The 18,367-nt window shown below is 42.8% G+C and overlaps 1 protein-coding gene across 3 annotated transcripts in view; it reads right to left on the reverse strand.

Annotated features, from left to right (window-relative positions):
* The window catches only part of SV2B (synaptic vesicle glycoprotein 2B), a 64,410-nt gene that overhangs the window by 30,764 nt on the left and 15,279 nt on the right, over nt 1–18,367 (reverse strand). The window lies entirely within an intron of this gene.

Below are 18,367 nucleotides of genomic sequence, written 5' to 3' on the forward strand. Positions count from 1 at the left end.
TCCTGCCTCCCACATGGGGTATTCTGGTTTCTACAGAAAGAAGAACAGTTCTGGACTGGGTTGCTGAAACAGAGCTCTTAGGTTGTTAACTATGTTTCTGTCCATCTACCAGAACATACTCATCCCTGGTACCTACAATTGCCTAACATCATAATGACACAAAATATGAATTTGGTTTTGTTTTTCATCAAGATCCCAAACTTAATTTTATTTAATGGCTTTTCTTTCCCCTCATGCGTCTCCATCTGTATGACAGATGTACAACTAGCATGTAGTGTCTGCCAAGATAAAGTCACCAGAAGTCACACCAAGCTCCGTTCTTCCCATATCTAACATCAACAGAGGATGATTTTCACAGAGAGCAAAAAACAAAACTAATACAGAATCACTGCTCTCTGCAGGGAAAACCAAGGGAAGCCAAGTCACATCTAAACATATTCTCATTTTGGACACCTGATTTCCATTAGTTTTCAGGCGGTTTTCAGCCAGCTGGCTCGCCAGTGTTCTCCTGCCTTTGTTGCCGCATGCAGCTGTAGACAAGGAGTTTGAAAAGAGACTCACGTGGGAAACTGAGTAGAGTCACGCTAGAGGAGCCAGCACAGCGTAGGCACGTACAAAATGTGGACTTTGCTTTAAGCTACTTGTCTAAATTGTAAATGAGCTATGCAATGACACGGACAGGCACATGCCTGTATGTATGTGGGTGTTGTTACCTACACAGTCAGTTGACCTATAGAAGTGCACACAAATGCACACACTGTAAAGAACAGTGCTACCTCGGCACTTCAGGATCCTATTTGGCAGACAGTATGGGTTTAAACAACATGCAGCTAAAATGATTTCAGAGAGAAACTCAGTAGAAGCACTCTCACAAAATGCTCAGAAAGGCATCACTCCTCCTGCAAATGCTGTGATTTTTTTTGGCAGCCCAAACGTTTAGCATAAGGAAAGAGCAGAGGGTTGGCTTCTCTGCATGGAGTCATGGCCATGCCTTGCCTGTGCTGTTCATGGGAGCTGCTCCAAGACATTTTATAAAAGCTTCCCCTGCATTTCTGTGTAGCTCCCTATATATTTATGGCATATAATTATGACACGGTCTCTGCAAGCCCTGCCAGATTATCTTCCTTTTTTCTGACCCCTCTGACATTTGTCACTGCATTTGACATGTTTCCTCTTCCCTTTCTTTATGCTGAATCACACAATGTATTTTGCATGAAGTTAAAAAGGCAGCAGCACATTCTTCCAGGGCTGAAACAATAAAATTAAAGAAAAAAAAAAATCCCAAAGGCATTCTAATCAGGTTAGAAAGATCCGGAGACTAATGTGCCGGTAGCAGTAAAGAGAAGCATTTGCATCCACAATGGAGGTGTTAATGTGCAGGGTAGCTAATAGATCTGGCAGCCACCAGAAGCACTTAAATGGGTTTTATAGCTCTTGTTTCAATGCGGGAGTGTCACCACTAATGGTTAAAGTCTCAGAATCTCCTAGTCTTGAAGTAACTTTCTTGATTACACAAAAATTTGTGTCATGACTAAACATCATGTTCTCTGAGCCAACATAAATGTAGTTCCACAGAGATATATCTTCTTTTGAAAAGTAGGGGAAAGGGCCTTTTCTTAAATTCTTTAATTATCATGTGTTGGCAGGTTATGTTTCAAAGTGACCTCAAACAGAGGAGCAGGAAGCGCAGCGACCTCACCATGTTTGTCCCTTTCCGGTTGCTGCCAAAGTGGATTGAAAACTCCTCTTAAGAAATTAAATTATAATTGTTTTAATGATCAATAACAGCACTGATTGAACTCCGTGTCTCCACAGACTTTACCCATAGCCTTACACTTATTTTTCAAAAGGTAAAGGTCTGTTCTTGAAGACCAAGCACTGGAAACCTTTTTATTCTCTGTTTAAACGATGCTGAGGCTGTAAAGCGGGCTCTTTGCCTCCCACAATAACAGGAACAAAGAAGATCACAAACTGAGAAAAGACCTACTGAAGCATCTGTGCTCTTTCACTGATACACAAAAATTATTTACTGTATGGGATCACTTACATTTAGAAAATAATGACATGAGCTGATAAATCTCACAGACCAGTGACAGACACCTATTTTAGGAAGAATGTGTAATCCAGAAAAGTTTGTGGCAACTAGTCACTGGGTTCCCATTCAGATTGTAGGATGGATATTTTCTGGGATCCCCCTAAGAGAAGGGCAGTGCCCAGAGGCAGGCTGAGCTTTACTTGGACAATTCACACTACTTGTTCCCTTTCCTTTCCACATATGCACAGGCTGATTCACTCTAGACCTTGTTCTTTAACACCCTTTCACTCAAGCTGAGCTGCATTTACTCATATTAGCAGCACCATTTAGCATTTAAACGTGAAATCATGACTTCTCATAAAGATTGCAGACTTGGATTGCTATAATTAGAGTGATGCTGAGAGTTTGAGACAAAAACACACATCACATCAAGCCTGTTACAACCCTGGGCCCTTTTAAACTGACAGCTTTCTGAAACATGCAAGCGAGGTTTTGAACACATGACAAATATAAGGCTCCATAAGGCAGAATCTGCAGGGGAGAGAGGGGCAGAGGGAAGGTAAACTCATTCTGGATGTCCTCAAAGTAGCCCATTAAAATGAGCTTTGGACATAAAAGCCTAGAGTACCCAGTTCCTTTCCTCACTTGTAATTCTCCATTGCACAGTAGTTATTTCTCAATACATTACCTTGCTTTTTCTCCACTCCAAGTAATTTTTGCACTGGAGCTTTTCCTCTATATTCTGCTTGATATTTACTGTAATCTTATTTCCACACCAAACAGCCTATCTCATCAGTTATCCTGATGCTAGCAAGCATCCTTCACTTCTTGCACGCTCTAATTTATTATACAGCAGCTCTTCAGCACACACGATTCACCTTGCCATTTTTTGTACTCCTTAGCTCTTTAGTCAGCTCAGATGTTGCATACCTAGCCAAGAATTTAGTCATTTGAGCTCTGCAACTTAAAATAGTAACTTAAAGTCTTGGATATATTTGTAATAGAAATGGTATCTACTCTAGGAAAAGGGACCTTTAAGAAGAGCAGCTTAACACCTGCATTTGCCCCTGTGAAAGAACATATAAAGGAAGTGCCTGGCATGTTCAGGTGATGGATTGTGGGCTGAAGGGCAGCAGAGCTTGGACAGGATGCAGAGAAGGGTGAGTTTTTTGTATCTGGCACTAAATGTAGAGAGTCCAGGGCTTGTTAGAGAGCTGAGCTCTAGCACAGGTGAGAACTTATAGCAAATTAGTGAGCAGGGCAGTTAGGGAGAGGTGATTTCTTATGGAATATTTTGAGTTACTAGGTGCAGCGAGGAGAGAGCCCACGCTGGGAGCTGACATCCAGGTCCTTCTCTTGGCCTTTACCTGCTCAGAAAGGGAAAACTCCCGAAGTCAACAGCAGAATTTATAGGAATGCCAAGTATAAGGAGGAGTACAGAGACACTATAAAAATGCTTTCAAGGGATTTTTAACATTCACCAGAATAATCCCTGTAAAACAGATGGCAGAGCAGTTTAATATTCTGCCTGAAGGACAACTCCTTTAGCAAAACATCCTCACCCCTAGAGCTGCTTCCTGCTGGCAGCAGCTGAAAGATGCCCAGATCCTATAGCGACCATAAGGACACTCAGCAGTCACAAAGCTGACCGTAAAAAAAAAAAGAATCCCAAGATGAAATTTACCTCATTGAAAGGAGAAAAGAAATGGTGCAGACAGATTTTTGTGAAGTTCCAATCTCAGATTCCTAATGAGGATGAATTAATGGATCCATTTGTACACATAAAGGACCAGATTTTTGAGATGCTTAAAAATTCACAGCTCCCATGGGAGCAGTATCCTGGATTTCAGGCAGCCAGCAATTACACGAATATTATTAGACAGACTGAGTACTGTGGCAATGTTGCTAGATGGAGGTGAGGTGTTGCTGAGCATCCCTGGGTCTGTCCCTTGGCTTCTTGGCATTTTTGTGTCCCTCCAGACTGCACACAGAGCAGCACAACCTTAATCTGGTGTGAACTGCAGATCAGTTGCTCAAACCCCTTGCAGCTGTGGCTGTGTGAATACATGGCAGCTTGTGCCCCCAAAAGCTTCAATAAACCAGAAACTGGAGAAAAGAGGTCCCTGTGCTCCCCACTTCACAGCTGAGGCCCAGGAAAAGTGTTTTGCCCCGAGACCTTGTCAGGTTTTCACTGAACTCTTGCAGTCCAGCCTTTTTTCTTTTTAAACCAAGAAAGCTGCTATTTTCCCTCAATAAAATTTTGAAACTTTCCCTTTTTCCAACTAGTATAAATAACAATTTAAAAAATATCTAAGAAGTTAGTCTGCAAGCCCGTAATTCACAAAAACAATACTTTCAGATCAGGTCCACTAATTTTTTTTTTAATTTTATACTGTAAAAGGTTGCCCTTTTCATTAGCACCAAAAAAACAAAAAAGCAGGTGCATGGAGAGTTGTTTCAAATTGAAAAACAAACATTTAATTTAAGAAATGCCAGCATGTCAGCTGCTTGATCCATTTTTTATTAGAAACATTTGTTGAAACTGAATTTTTTTCCCAAAAAAACCCCCAGGTTTTGGAATACTGACATTTTCTTATCAACAAAAATCGCATCAGAAACTCTCCAATTTTACTCTCATGGCTATAACATTATCTCAGGTGCATCTTTAAGAAGGCAATATAAAGGAATATAATATAGGAAAAGTAATCCTGCTATCTGTATGGATATGACTAAAAGTATCTGACCTCTGTGCTGTGAGGCAGAAAAGGGCTTTTCTTCCATAGGGCTATGATTATTCTTTTTTTGCTAACATTAACATTGCTGCTGCAGCCACACAATTCAACATCCAGAAGAGAGCTGAGCAGTATCATCATTTTCCTGGGCAGATGGCAAGGCTGGGTTCTTGGCAAGGATCCTGCAGAGGGAAAAGCAGCAAGATCTGGAGATAATATATATGCGAGTGAAGCTGGAACAAGGAAATGTGGGTGTTTGTAATGCAGAGAGGTAGAAACCAAGTGAAATCAGAAGTGAAGGAGCAAGGACGGGGTCCAGATTGTGCTCAAAATAAGAGGGGAAATGGCCAGGAAAGGATGGAAACCCTGATACATTATTGATTGACAAACTGTGGGGAAAAAAATGACACCTACTGCTTAGTAATGGCAGCAGCTCTCGCCTTCATATCTAAGGATTATAAATCCATCTCAGGCCACCTCTGTTAGAGCTCAACCCTAATCCTTACTAATTCTTGCTTGCCTTGTTGCAACTCTGTTTCAGTGCCAAAATAATAAACAGATGGAGAAATGTCTCAGAGCATAAGATTGTGAAACACTTTCAGAAGAAGGTGGCTGTGGGGATCGTAACTCAGTGAAATTTAAAAAAAAATAAATAAAAAAGGAAGAAATAAAATTATTGACTGCTGTTTATGGGGGTGATTGTATCATAATAGGTCACATCTCTTGCAGGTCTTCAGCAGTCCTTACTTTGCTTTTCCATCAGATATCCTAATCAGATAGTGGTGATGAGAAACGAGTCCCTGGGGAACTTCCAGGTAGGATGTTCTCAGATCTGAACACTGGCCAGTGAATCAGTGTGATTTAATCAGCTGAAGACCTAGTCTCTCTCTTGGAAATACAGGTCAGCCCTTGAGATGCAAGTTTATATATGATTGTAGACAGTTAAGGAAGCACTATCTACACCATTAGTCCTCCTGATTCCTCCCATTCCTTCTCCAGTCTCACAAGATTGGAAGTAAAATTCATCCTTGCAGTTAATGTTGAAAATAAGCCACAGTCATCGAGCACTCTTAAGGGAGGATAATGTCACAGTCCCAGGATGGAAACCCCCTGCATCTGGATGAATATCCATTCCAGACATAATTTCTTAGGGGTCTTTAATGCTCTTGTTTAGAAACATCAAGGTGGATGTGTGAGTTTTCTAATTTTCTTAATTAGTGGCAGGGTAGCTGGAAGCAAAAAGGAGCTACTTTGCCATCAAAGACACTGTGATTATGAATGTGGTCATGTTAACATATGGTTTTCAGGCATTAAGTTATGTGTTAATGGCTACAACAGTCAATTATGGCTGCAGATACTTACAGGAGAATAACTGAATCTGGACAAAAAGAGATTTAAAAATCAAACTCTGTAGCATGGGCTACCTGAAAAAGAGGTTTTCTTGAACTCTGGATAGAGGTGTCTTTTGTTGTGGCTTCAGAGAAGAGTGCTGAATTAAATCAAAACTAAGGATAAAAACAAGTTTCTCCTGAGACTTTTTTTTTATTGTTAAGAAATTATATGATAGATGTGCAGCATGGGTTCAAAAACTCTCCATGGAGCTTATTAAGTAGAGCTACCTGTGCCACAGATTCTGTATTAGAAGCTGTGAATGAGAAGAAGAGCAAGATATTTTAAAGTCATTGGCTTGAAATCATCTGGTTCCAAGAACTGGTCTTAAGCAGTATAGATGGCATCTAATGATTGCTCCCCTGTAGCATAGTGAGGGCGTGCAGGGTAAAAGTCCTCTGTTCAGTGTAAAAGTCATTGATTTGCTCTGAGGTGATGCTGCTGGGGTCTCTGGAACAGGACTCATTTATTCACTTTTCCCACATTGTATATTGGAAGGAGATGGTGCTGCTGCAGGCCGGGTACATTGAGAAATGCAGGGAAAACAAAGCTGAAGCAATTTAATGTGTTACCAGCAGATCAGATTAATTATTTAACAGACAAAGCATTTTAGTTCAAAATTCTCTGCTACAGACTCTATTGAAATTAAGTCATCTTACAGTTTCTGGATAATCTCTATTGATCTGTGGTGGTTTTTACTCACCTCTGTGTAGGAGCACACTGTGTATGTTTTATTCCATCATGACAGAATACCTACAGTGTAATCTGGTCCTAGAGTCCTGCATTATTTTGCTGCAGCAACACATTTTTCTTTGAAGAGAAGCTATAATGTTTGAAGATGAGGCATTTACAACAGCTCATTAATTTGGGAACATGATATGAACATGAATATGAGTAGTTCTGTTGTGGTTGATTGAACTATCCTGATTTACGTTAAGTAAGAATGTGGCTGTACTGATCTAAGGTAATTACACTTTTCCATACTAACCCTTCCCAAGAGCACTGGGGGAGATTTCTGGTTTCCAGCATATCAGACACTAAAATGCCACAGTCTTACATGGTGGTGACTTTCACAGCAAGATGTCTGTGGGCTGAATTTAACTTGCAATCCACCATTCTACATTATAAACTAAGGGACAGAGAGTGCCTCACATTGTTAAAGGGAGATTATATCTTAAAGCCCGATATTCAGTAGGTGCAGATGCTTTAAAGGTCATATCTAAGACAGTATGTGCTGCAGCAAGCTGGCACGGTGAGTGTGTAGCAGATGAAACAAGGAACAAGCATCACTCAAGGAGAACAAACAGCTTTTCAGAAGTTAAGGAGGCAGACTAGCAAGTTGGGTGTTCGTGAGATATAGAGAGGAATGTCTAACAGTAGGAGTTGGAAAGCAATGCCTTAGCAGCACAGAGCTATATAAGGAGGGACAGACTACACATTAGGATTCCAGGGAAAGGCCATAAAAGGTCAATTTGACAAGCTGAATGTGGATAATGAGTTGAGACAGATGGTATAAGAATATGGTAGCTAATAAATAATGAACAGACTTGCTTCGAGGAGCAAAGGCAGGGAGAAATCACAGCTGAGAGTTTTGTCAGAAGAGAGGTGGTGAAGGGGAAAAGAACAAAACCATGGAGGATGGGGGAGAATCACAGCAGGAGGACTGGTGGGAGAGGAATGTCTGGTTTCAAGAGCCAGAGTTTTGTGGAGATGATAATTTACCCACAGAAAACTTAGAAGTGCATATCCTTGAACTGGAATTTGGCCATCTTATTGAGATTAACAATCTTTCAACTGAGAAAATGCTCATGGTTTCTAAACTTTTCCTAGATCTCTATTCCCTCTTTTCCTCCTCTCCCGTTATCATAGTACTAAGCAGCCTGCAGTGCTCCCAGCTCTCACAAAAGGCTGGGAAAAGTTCTTAGGTTTGTTTAGCACATCATAGCCCGAGGCAGAGAGAGACTAAAACTTCATCTGAGCATGGAAAGGGAAATGCTGTGGCTGTCTCTTGAACTCCCAAGGCACCTGTAGACCATCAAGCTGAGGCATCCTTCCGACCTCCACACCCAGCTGCCTTTGACATGATGACCAAGGTGAAGGTGGTAATTGCTGCTCCACAAATCTTTTCCTGATGCAGAGCTAAGGCACAAACCCTGACCTGGATAACAAGGGAATACTCTGGGACCTCCCAATGTAGATGGAAATCAAGAAGCCTGCCCAAGATCATCTGGGGAAGCCATTTCAGTGCCAAACATTTAGCACAGGTTTCTGTAATGTCCTTGTCTTTTTGAATATCATAGAGAGCTTGAGTAATTGAGGTTCTGCTTATTAATAAACCAACCTCTCTATCAGCATTGCAGCTGGCATTATAAACCAATAGGTAATTTAGTGTCAATTTAGAAACAATTGTGCCCTGATGCCCTTTAATGAGTTTGAGCATTTCTACCTTAGTTTACCCTTGGACAGCTTATTAGGTCTAAACTTCCTGGGCTTGGAGGCCCTGACGAGCTCCCAGACATGACTGTAAGCAAAAACCTTGGAAATAGACTGCCTGCAATTCAGCAACTTCTGCCTGTGTCAGACAGCAAATACGCCTGATTAACTATGTACTGCTTAGCTTATTGGCAAAGATGTGCCTCTAGCCACAAAGGTGACTTTTATTTCATCACACTTGCAATCTGTGTCATTAAATAACAAGCCACTTAATTAACTAATTCATTAATACATGGCAGTGATGAATAGATTTGCTCCAGTGACAGAGTCATGAAAGCAGACACAACCCTGAGTGATTTTTAAATACTGCTTTCTTTCAGAAGGGATTTTACTTGAGCAAGTATTTATATTAAATACCTCGTTGTTTCCCCTGCCTCTAGGTAATAGAGCAGTGTTGAGGTCTGCTGTGTCTGGCCTACCCCAGCACTCCCTGTTCTTGTTCTTCACTCCTTTTTGAAGCCTGAAGCTCCCCCTTCTCTCTTGGCTCCAGGCAGTCAAGGTGTCTTCAGTGTGTTGTGCCACCAAATCACTCTTGCTCAGATTTACCACGCTGCTGTGGCCTGGATGCTGTGTCTCATTATCTCCTATCTCAAATGGGAAAAGACTGCAGTGTTTCAAGCATCATCAGATATTGTCCACAATCACCTTCCCATTGCTGGGGGGCCAACAAACATCCCTACAAACTGGAGACAGAAGTATAAGTTATTCAATGCGCCTCAGAGCAGCCCTTGAAGGGTGGTTGTCTCCTGTTTTGCACCATGGTATCAGGGCGTGTTAAGAAAGGGTTCTAGCAGAGACATTTCCAGGAGTTGAGAGATCTCCCTTCAGGGAACCATTCCTGCCATTGGGAACAGCTCTTTCCCAGCCAGGGATGCTCAGGCATCAGTCTCGAGAGACAGTTGCTTGCCAGCTCCAGTGAAGTGAACCAAGGCACTGGCCATGCCAGGACTCAGGCTCATTCCAAGAAATCCCCCATGCTGCAGCCTGTCACTGTCACAGACAACCTTATGCTTCCATCATGCTCTTTAATATGCTTTTTACTTATGTTTTCCTGTAGGGCTGCTCAACGATCAAATCTGAGGAACATAGTTACTACCGTGTTAAGATTGACATGAAATAATAGGGGTGGTTCTCAAACTAAATTCAGTCCCCCCTTTTTTTTTATTTTCATAAGCCCTCCAATACAATTGTTTTGTGTCCACAATAGCTTTCAAAATTGCAAATGTATTGTTCATCATGCACCTTGTCTGTGGAGAAATACAAGTGCAAGCTGCAGCAGATTTAAAGAGATGTTCACTCTGAGACTCCTTTCAAGCTTATGCAGCAGGGAAAATACTGGAGCAACTACTTTTGCTCCATTTTCATAGCATTTTGATTAGCTTGGCTGTTTTCTGGATATGAAACACTGCTGAGGAGACCTGAGCTTTGCAGCATTCATGAGCATCACTGAACAGATTCCATTGTCTGATTATCAAATTCACTATGTGCATCACATATATCACTGCAGCACAAACAAAACAAACCCACAAAGGGAAGTTTTCTTCTCTAAGAAAGCAATTTGCAAATCCTGTCTTAGCTGGGAGACTGCACCTTGCATATCTCAGATTCCCAGATCTTTGAAGAACCTGCTTTTGAAACAACATTTTGCAGAACATCACAAAAATAGATTTTTTTTTTCCATTGGCTAGATGCACAAACTAAAATTGCCATAGGGCCTGCAATATGTTGGCACTGACTTAACAGTAACATAAGACCTCACATATAGCAACACTACATTTATACTCATGTTTTATACCCATATGGAGACTTTCAACTCCAAAGAGCCCCCAGCAGTTTTTTTGCACTATACAGCAGAAGAGGAGAACGGCTAATTTGAGCACATGTAGTGGGCCCTCTAACATTATAGAAAGGGGGGTTGCTTGGCAGTGGTTCTTCCCAAGCATCCCATATCCATTTCTTGTTCCTCCTGGAGTCTTTAGGATAGCTCTTTGCAAGACCAGCTCACTTAAACAGGTCTTTAAGCTCTTATCTTGACAGCCCAAAGTCATGTGGTTCTCAGCTGTGCCATGGGTCATCTCCTGTCTCACAATCTTCTGAAATTATGTTCATGTCTCTCTTAAATAGGAGAAGAAGAAAGGAGGAAACCACAGAAACAAGAAAGATACCACAGTAGTCAAAGAATGAGAGAAAGTAACAGCAGAGCATGAGATATAACAAAGGAGGTAGGACAAGGCAAGGAGTAGGAGGGTGAAGGTCAGAAAGAAAGGGAGAGGGAGAAGCATAATAATAGCTGGAGTACACAGTCCTGGAAACTAATGTTGCCTTGAGTCGGTAAAAGAGACGGGGAAAAAAAAGCAATTAGGCATACCACTTCATAGCGGTGAGAAGGCTGTGCATTTGCCTCCCAAATAGCCTAATAAATTCTTGTGTTCAAGTTAGACATTAATGATGAAAAAGCTTCATCTCCCAAAATTAATAGATATAATACATCATCAGACTATAGCACCATAGCTCATGTGTGTACCCAGAGAGAAAATCCTCAAAATCACTTATCGAGGCAGAAGAAGGATTTAGCTATTATTTATTGCTTAGTGTGACTCATGCTTGTGGGTAGGGGCCCGACAGTACAGATGGGAGTTAAAGCCAAATTGCCGTCAGTGTAATTTATGCCAGGAGAGTTGAATTCAGGCTACTTCTGCTTATGTTTTACCTGTAATTCTTCTGTAAATTATGAAAAGGGTAAGAAAACAGCTTGAAAAATACACGCTTGTGCAGCCATTTGTCAGGGCTCAGACAGGTTTGGTTAGAGGAAAAATGGCTTAACATTTTGGGCAGCATCAAGAACTCCACAGAGTTTTCTGTAATGCTTCGAATGGCTCGATTAACCTTAGAGAAGACAGTTACTCTGAAGCTTAGTTCCTTGTCTGCAAAATAGCCATAATAACAAAGATGATTAAGGGAGTGGAGCATCTCCCTTACGAGGAAAGGCTGAGGGAGCCGGGTCTTTTAGCTTGGAGGAGACTGAGGGGTGACCTTATTAATGTTTACAAATATATAAAGGGTGAGTGTCACGAGGAAGGAGCCAGGCTCTTCTCGGTGACAACCAATGGTAGGACAAGGGGTAGTGTGTTCAAAGAACACAAGAGGTTCCACTTAAAATTGAGAAGAAACTTCTTCTCAGTGAGGGTAACAGAACACTGGAACAGGCTGCCCAGGGAGGTTGTGGAGTCTCCTACTCTGGAGACATTCAAACCCAACTGGACACCTTCCTGTGTAACCTCATCTGGGTGTTCCTGCTCCAGCAGGGGGATTGGACTGGATGATCTTTCGAGGTCCCCTCCAATCCCTGACATTCTGTGATTCTGTGAACCTACTTTCTCTACCTCTCAGAGGTTGTGTAGGGAAAATACACACATAACTGAAAAGTGAATCTCGTAACCACTGACTGACAGCTCAAAAGTCCAACTTTCTGAACTTTGGATTGTCCTTGCCAAAACCACTGTGATCTTGAAATTATCCACGCGAGAGAGTCTCCTGTGAATGACATTAACTGTGCTGTTTTTAACCAGAATCAATAACATTACCAACCTGTTTCATAGCTGTCCTTCCATTCCTCTTATTCCAGCTCCACCCAAAGCATACATGCTAAATACACTAATAGGTATCAGACTCCCTAAAAATGGAAAAGCAGAGAGAGACTCCAAAACTCTAGTGTCCCCATGCAAATGAGCTGCTCTGGCATTCACAGGGGGAGGGCAGGGATTTTGTGACCTGGGGACCAGTCTTCATCATCTGTGGTTTAAGTGTGCTTTTTCTCATGAGGGAACTCCTGAATTTGGCAGAGCCCAGTGCAGCCTGAAAAGTGTTGATCACACTCCTACTGGTGATACTATCCATTCGCACCTAGCTTTAGAGATCACGTCCTGCACCACTGTGCAAAGCTCTATTTTTGTTCCTCCCTGCAACCCCAAGTCAGTTGGCAAAGCTTCTGCAAGATGTCTTCTGGGGACTTGGTGAAGGCACCTTCTGGCAGACAGAGCAGCGGCCACGTGGGTGGAAGGGAAGGCAAGACAAGGCAGCAGGCTTGGTGAAGGGTCTCCATGCAGTATCTGCCTTCCTTACCCCTTGTGTGGGCTCCATTTCCAGGCAACAGTGAAGGACAAAGTCTCATTGTCCTAAAACAGTAAATGAGATGGACTTCCTTGCAGTCTCATAATAGCAGTCAAAAGGACATTTGGGAAATTTGAAAGGTAAGAGGATGAAATCCTGCACAAGGAAATCCCTACTTACACATTAATTTGTAGGGCTCCTGGGAATAAAAGGTAAGGCTGTGACAACATTGAAAGTGAGGACTGGATGTATTTAAGGGAAAGAAGGCAAAGTTTCTACACACTTTTTTCCTAATGAGAGAAATAAGTTGTTCTTCAAGACATCAAGCAAACACCAAGGCAACTTCACCCTAGTCTAGGGTATTCTGAAACTGTCCACTGAGGAGTCTTTTGGGTGTATTTGCTGGTGCTCACTGTCAGAGAGGGGATTCCAGGCTAGAGGGTCCCTTGGGTGGTGGGCCTGGAGCACAAGTCTTACAAGGAACAGTTGAGGGAGCTGGGGCTTGAGAAAAGAAGGCTGAGGGGAGACCTTCTCACTGTCTACAACTGCCTGAAAGAAGGTTGTAGCATGGAGGGTGTTGGCCTCTTGTCCCACATAGCAAGTGATAGGACAAGAGGAAACGTCCTGAAGTTGTTCCAGGGAAGGTTCAGATTGGATATGGCGAAAAAATGCTTCATGGAAAGGGCTGTCAGGCATTGGAACAGGCTGCCCAGGGAAGTGGTGGAGCCACCATCCCTGGAGGGGTTTAAAAGGCATTTAGACAAGGTTCTTAGAGACATGGTTTAGTGCTAGAGCTAGGTTATGGTTGGACTCAATGATCCTGAGGATCTCTTCCAAATGAAATGATTCTATGATCCTAAGTAGCAGTAACAGGAAAGCTGTGAAATGGTTTTCCCTTGACCAGCTACATTGGGACTGTTCACACAGAAATGACACTAGAAGTGCTATCACAGCAAATAGCTGTGAACTCAAATTCATCCCTGATATCTATAATCCCTGATCACTATAACCCCAAGGTTGCCTCAGTGCTGCTCTTACAGATCAACACCCACTTCTTGCCCAGTTCATTCGAGGTATCCAAGAGCCAGTCCGAGGTCACATAGCCCTCAGTATAGGCAGGGAAATTCTGCCTGACTCTTCTTTCTGCTTCTCCCATCTCATGTTCTTCACAGGAGTGCAGCACTGCCTGCAGGTCTCTGCAGCACGGGGTTCCCCTGCAGCATGACATCATGCACAGCTCCTTTGGCTCACGGACAGCACCGATTTCTTCTGCTAGAGTAACCCCGGCTGCCAAGTGAAGGCAGAACTGCTGATTCTTCCCTACAGCACCCTCAGCACCTGCCCCCAGCCACCGATTAGATCCTTCTCAGAATCATTTTGACGCAAACTTGACAAATCGCCTGCTGCGCTGCTACATATGGTTGAAGCACTGCTGACTTTCTCTGTTGGAAGGTGGTGAAGTTTTCCTGCCCTTCCCAGCTCCTTTCTAGCTCAGTCATACTCTGTGAGGGTTTGCTTTGTTGTTTGTTTGTTGTTGTTGTTTGGGGTTTGTTTGTTTTTGGTTTTTTTTAACACATTCAGTATAACTTATAGGAACTTACTAGCCACATTAGCTGGTGCTGCTGGTCTATTTGGCCCTGAGCTCTGGGATGCTGATAAGCAATATCTAATACTTCAAAGGATGCTAAAAAGCATCCATGCTTTACTTGCTGTACAAGGTGAGTGGAGTGGAGAATCTAAATCAGCCCCCTGAGCTGATAGTCTCTGAGACAGGAAAGATCAGAGGATATTTAATTAGGTTCCTAATTACAGTGGTTATTAACTGTCATAAAATCACCTGGGTTTGGATCCCAGAGCAATGTGAACTGCAGATTTCAGAGATATGCATTGCATAGATAAACATGATTATGCCTTTGGCTTGATCCCAACTGGAAGAATACCAAGCTGCACTATCAACAACTGAAGATTTAACTCTGATGTGTCATTTGTTCTTTCCACAATAAAAGCAATTTGAAGAAATCACATAAGCACAGCTGGGTTCAAATACCAGTCAAGTCCCACAGCATTTCAATCCTAAAGTAAATTAAAAATAAAAAAACAAGGGGGGGTGGAGCACCAGCAGAAAACTTCACATATTACTTAAATACATACAACCTTATCTCTATTTTCTGCACTCCTTCTAAAAATACAGCTGTGCTGATAGGAACATTGTTTCTATCACATGATTCTGACTAAGAGAGCCCAGAAAATGGGGAATCTGCTAGAAACTAGTGGAATAACCTTGAATATTAAAAAAAAAAAGTCTGAAGTGTTTTCTGTTCCTTGCTTGTCTGTTTGTTTCATTCAGGTAGATAGAACAGGGAGAAAGGGTCAAAAACTAGCCTAGTTTTCTATGGAAAAAAAATGCTAATAAACTTTTTCTTCATATCAGTCAATATTCTTCTTTAAAATTTGGTAAGTTTTCCCCAAGGATTCAGAATTCTGGATTCGGTAATTTTCAGCAAAAATGGACAAAGGGGAACATTTTATTCTCTAAAATTAATTTGTCCAGAATAGATGATTTTTCTTCTGAGAATAAAACATTTGGATGAACATTCTTTGACCAGAGCAAAGCAGTACATTTTCCAAAGAGAGATGGGAGCTCCTCTTTTACATTAACCCATTGTCTTCATTGGGTAGTGTAAATGGACTGTCTGTACTGTCCAGCTGGACCCAGCTGTGCTGAGAGAACCCAGAGAAAATGGCAGGAGAAAAAAGGTCCTAATCTAATGTGAATGCAAGAACAAAGGGAGTATGAACTGGCCAGAAAGACATTTCAGCTGGGAATAAGAGTGAAATTTCTAAGCAAAGAATCAAACCAAACCAAACATACAAAAAACCCCAAACACAAACAAACAGACCAACCCCCTTTCTATCTACTTCTCAAACAGAGCTGGCTATATTTGCACGGAAAGTAAAAGAGAGTGAGCTGGGGTGCTGTGTTCCTACCGATCTATTCTGAGACATCAGTTTGGCCAGGTGTTGGGGTATTTGCAGCAGATGTAAAAGCCTGGAATTCAAACTGAGGCTCAAATTTAGCAAAAGCTTCTTGACAGCAGCATTGCTGAGGCTGAAGGACAGGATCTCAAGGGGAAACACAGAAACTTCATCACTGGGGTTGCTGAAAAACAAAGATAAACTGCTAGGAAGTATATTTTAAGTGTGAGCCTTATGCTGATTGTCCAGCTGAGCCAAAAGATGTATGTGACCTTGCTTTAACCCTTCTATGAATTAAAGATGGAAAAGGCACCAGAGCATGGCAGGAGAGGGTTAGTACAGTTATTGCCCCCCAATTTGCATAGGGTGTGAGTAGCAGCTCATTTTCTACATCAGCCCAGTGACAGGTAGATTGAGCACCAGCCGGTGGCTGCCACATGTGCTTGACTGCTGGCAGGCTCTTAAAGAGCACCCAAATGCCATGCAGTGTTAAGGGGATAAGGCCAAGGCTGCCAGAGGAGGTAAATCCAGGGAGCTTCATCTGTTTGTGCGTTTTTCTTGAGTCATTGTTGCTTTTGCAGCGGAGGAGCCCTTCACTGCAGGGAGAGCAGAGTGCGGCAAGCCTCAGGGAGCGTCGAGACTCATGAAATATAGATGGGAGCTGGGCAGGCTCCTAGGGCTGGGTAAATACATGCACGGCAATTGGCTCCATCTTCAAGCAGTAAATGTTTTGCATAAAGATGCAGAAAGGGCTTGTTTGGTAAACTTTGATATGCACACTTGACTCAGCAATTTCTGAGAAAAAAAAAAAATGAAAGAAAAACCCTCCTCCATGCTCAGTAACTGAACAAGTAACTCCATTTTCACCTTGTCTCCCTTTTCATTCCACCTTTCTTCCACCACCCACTCAGGAGATTTTAATCTCCAATGTCCTTTAGAAAGAGCATCTGATGAAAGCAGACACAGCACAGATGCAATATCCTGATCCAAACCATTTACAGTCTCTATAACACCCCCAAAGAAAACATCTGTCTACCTGGAACTGCCAGGAAACAAAGAGTTGCTGATGCACAGACCTCAGCATGGAGACAAGCCAATGGTTAAACAGTTACTATTGTAATGAACATTTGTTAACGGCTCTTTTCCAGATGCAAGGATAGGCATGCTCCCTGGGATGCTCCAAGTTCATGCGAAGCTGAGTGGCTGCTCCCTGTGACATTATTAAAGGCTTCGTGTATCCCGTCTGTCCTTCGCATGTGAGCTGGATCCTGAGAGATTTCTGTCTTTATGTGCTTATGAGCAAGCCTCTGCTTCTGCAACCACAGTAAGTGAATTATTTCTAGACACCTCTCAGGAGCCTCACATGCTTCAGCTGATCTCCCTTGCTTGGAGCAAGCAAGATTTCCCCCTCTGTGGGAAGATGAAACATGAATGACCAGCCCTGGACAGGGCAAGGCAGCTCAGACATGAGGAAACAGGGCCAGACGGGTGCAAAAATCACACAGAATCACACAGATTGAAAAAAAACCAAACAAAAAAATGAAGCCACGTAGGAAGAGTCATCACTGAAATCTCACATAGATAGAATCTGACAATGGAATTTCACAGTGGAAACAGCCATGGCATCTCATGCTCAAACACTCATTTTGAAACAGATCTTGAAAATTAATTTTGCCAATGGTGGGGATGAAATTCACCCCAAACCCTCCCAGCTCCAAGTCACATTTGTGGACAAATTAACAATACTATTTTGCCAGTATCCTAGATTCAACCACTAATTAACTCAGCAGCCGCTGCCAGAGTTAATCAGAGAAGCAGCTCCATTATCCCCTGTACCCCCGCAGGGCAGGGATCCACCAGCTGCCACTGCCTGGTCTGCTGCAAAGGCAGAGCAAGGAGCTGCTCATTTTGCTGCTGTTGAAAAGCCCCTGAAGCACTGCCCGGTGGGGAGGTGGGTGTCTGTGGGTGGACGGTCCCAGGCCCTGCACCATCACCCCTGCAGCCATCCCTCTGCCACAACCTTTTCCATCCAGGAGAGATCCCGCCATGGTGAGTCCCTCCCACACACTTCAAACTGAAAAACAATCGAAGAAAAAAAGCCATGAAAACGGTGAACAACAGCTAGACTTAAAGGATATAAAGGTTGACTCTTATCAGTCAGGTGCACGTTCCCCACCTGAGTTTCAAGAGCTCCTTTCGGTGAGGGCAGCAGGTTTTGCACAGCAGGGCTCAGACTCTGCCCTGAGCCCCCATCACACAGCCTTTGTGAGGCATCAAAAGGGGTGAAATCGTCTCACTCAGCTAGTCCTGGGCAAGAACACGAGATCATAGAGTGTCCTGAGCTGGAAAGACCCACAAGGATCCTTGAGTCCAACTCCTGTCCCTGCACAGGACAACCCCACAGTTCACACTGTGTGTCTGAGGACGTTGTCCAGTCTCTTCTTGACCACTGTCAGGCTTGGGGCCGTGACACCTCCCTGGAGAGCCTGTTCAAGTATCCAGCACCCTCTGGGTGAGGAACCTTTTTCTAATGTCCAACCTGAACCTCCCTTGGCACATCGTCCTGCCAAGACCCCTGGGAAACATCTGTTCTGAGCTGAACTGTCTACCTGGGGAGATTTTTGCATCTTTA

Source organism: Patagioenas fasciata, chromosome 12 (assembly GCF_037038585.1).
Source record: "Patagioenas fasciata isolate bPatFas1 chromosome 12, bPatFas1.hap1, whole genome shotgun sequence".
Taxonomy (NCBI): Eukaryota; Metazoa; Chordata; class Aves; order Columbiformes; family Columbidae; genus Patagioenas; species Patagioenas fasciata.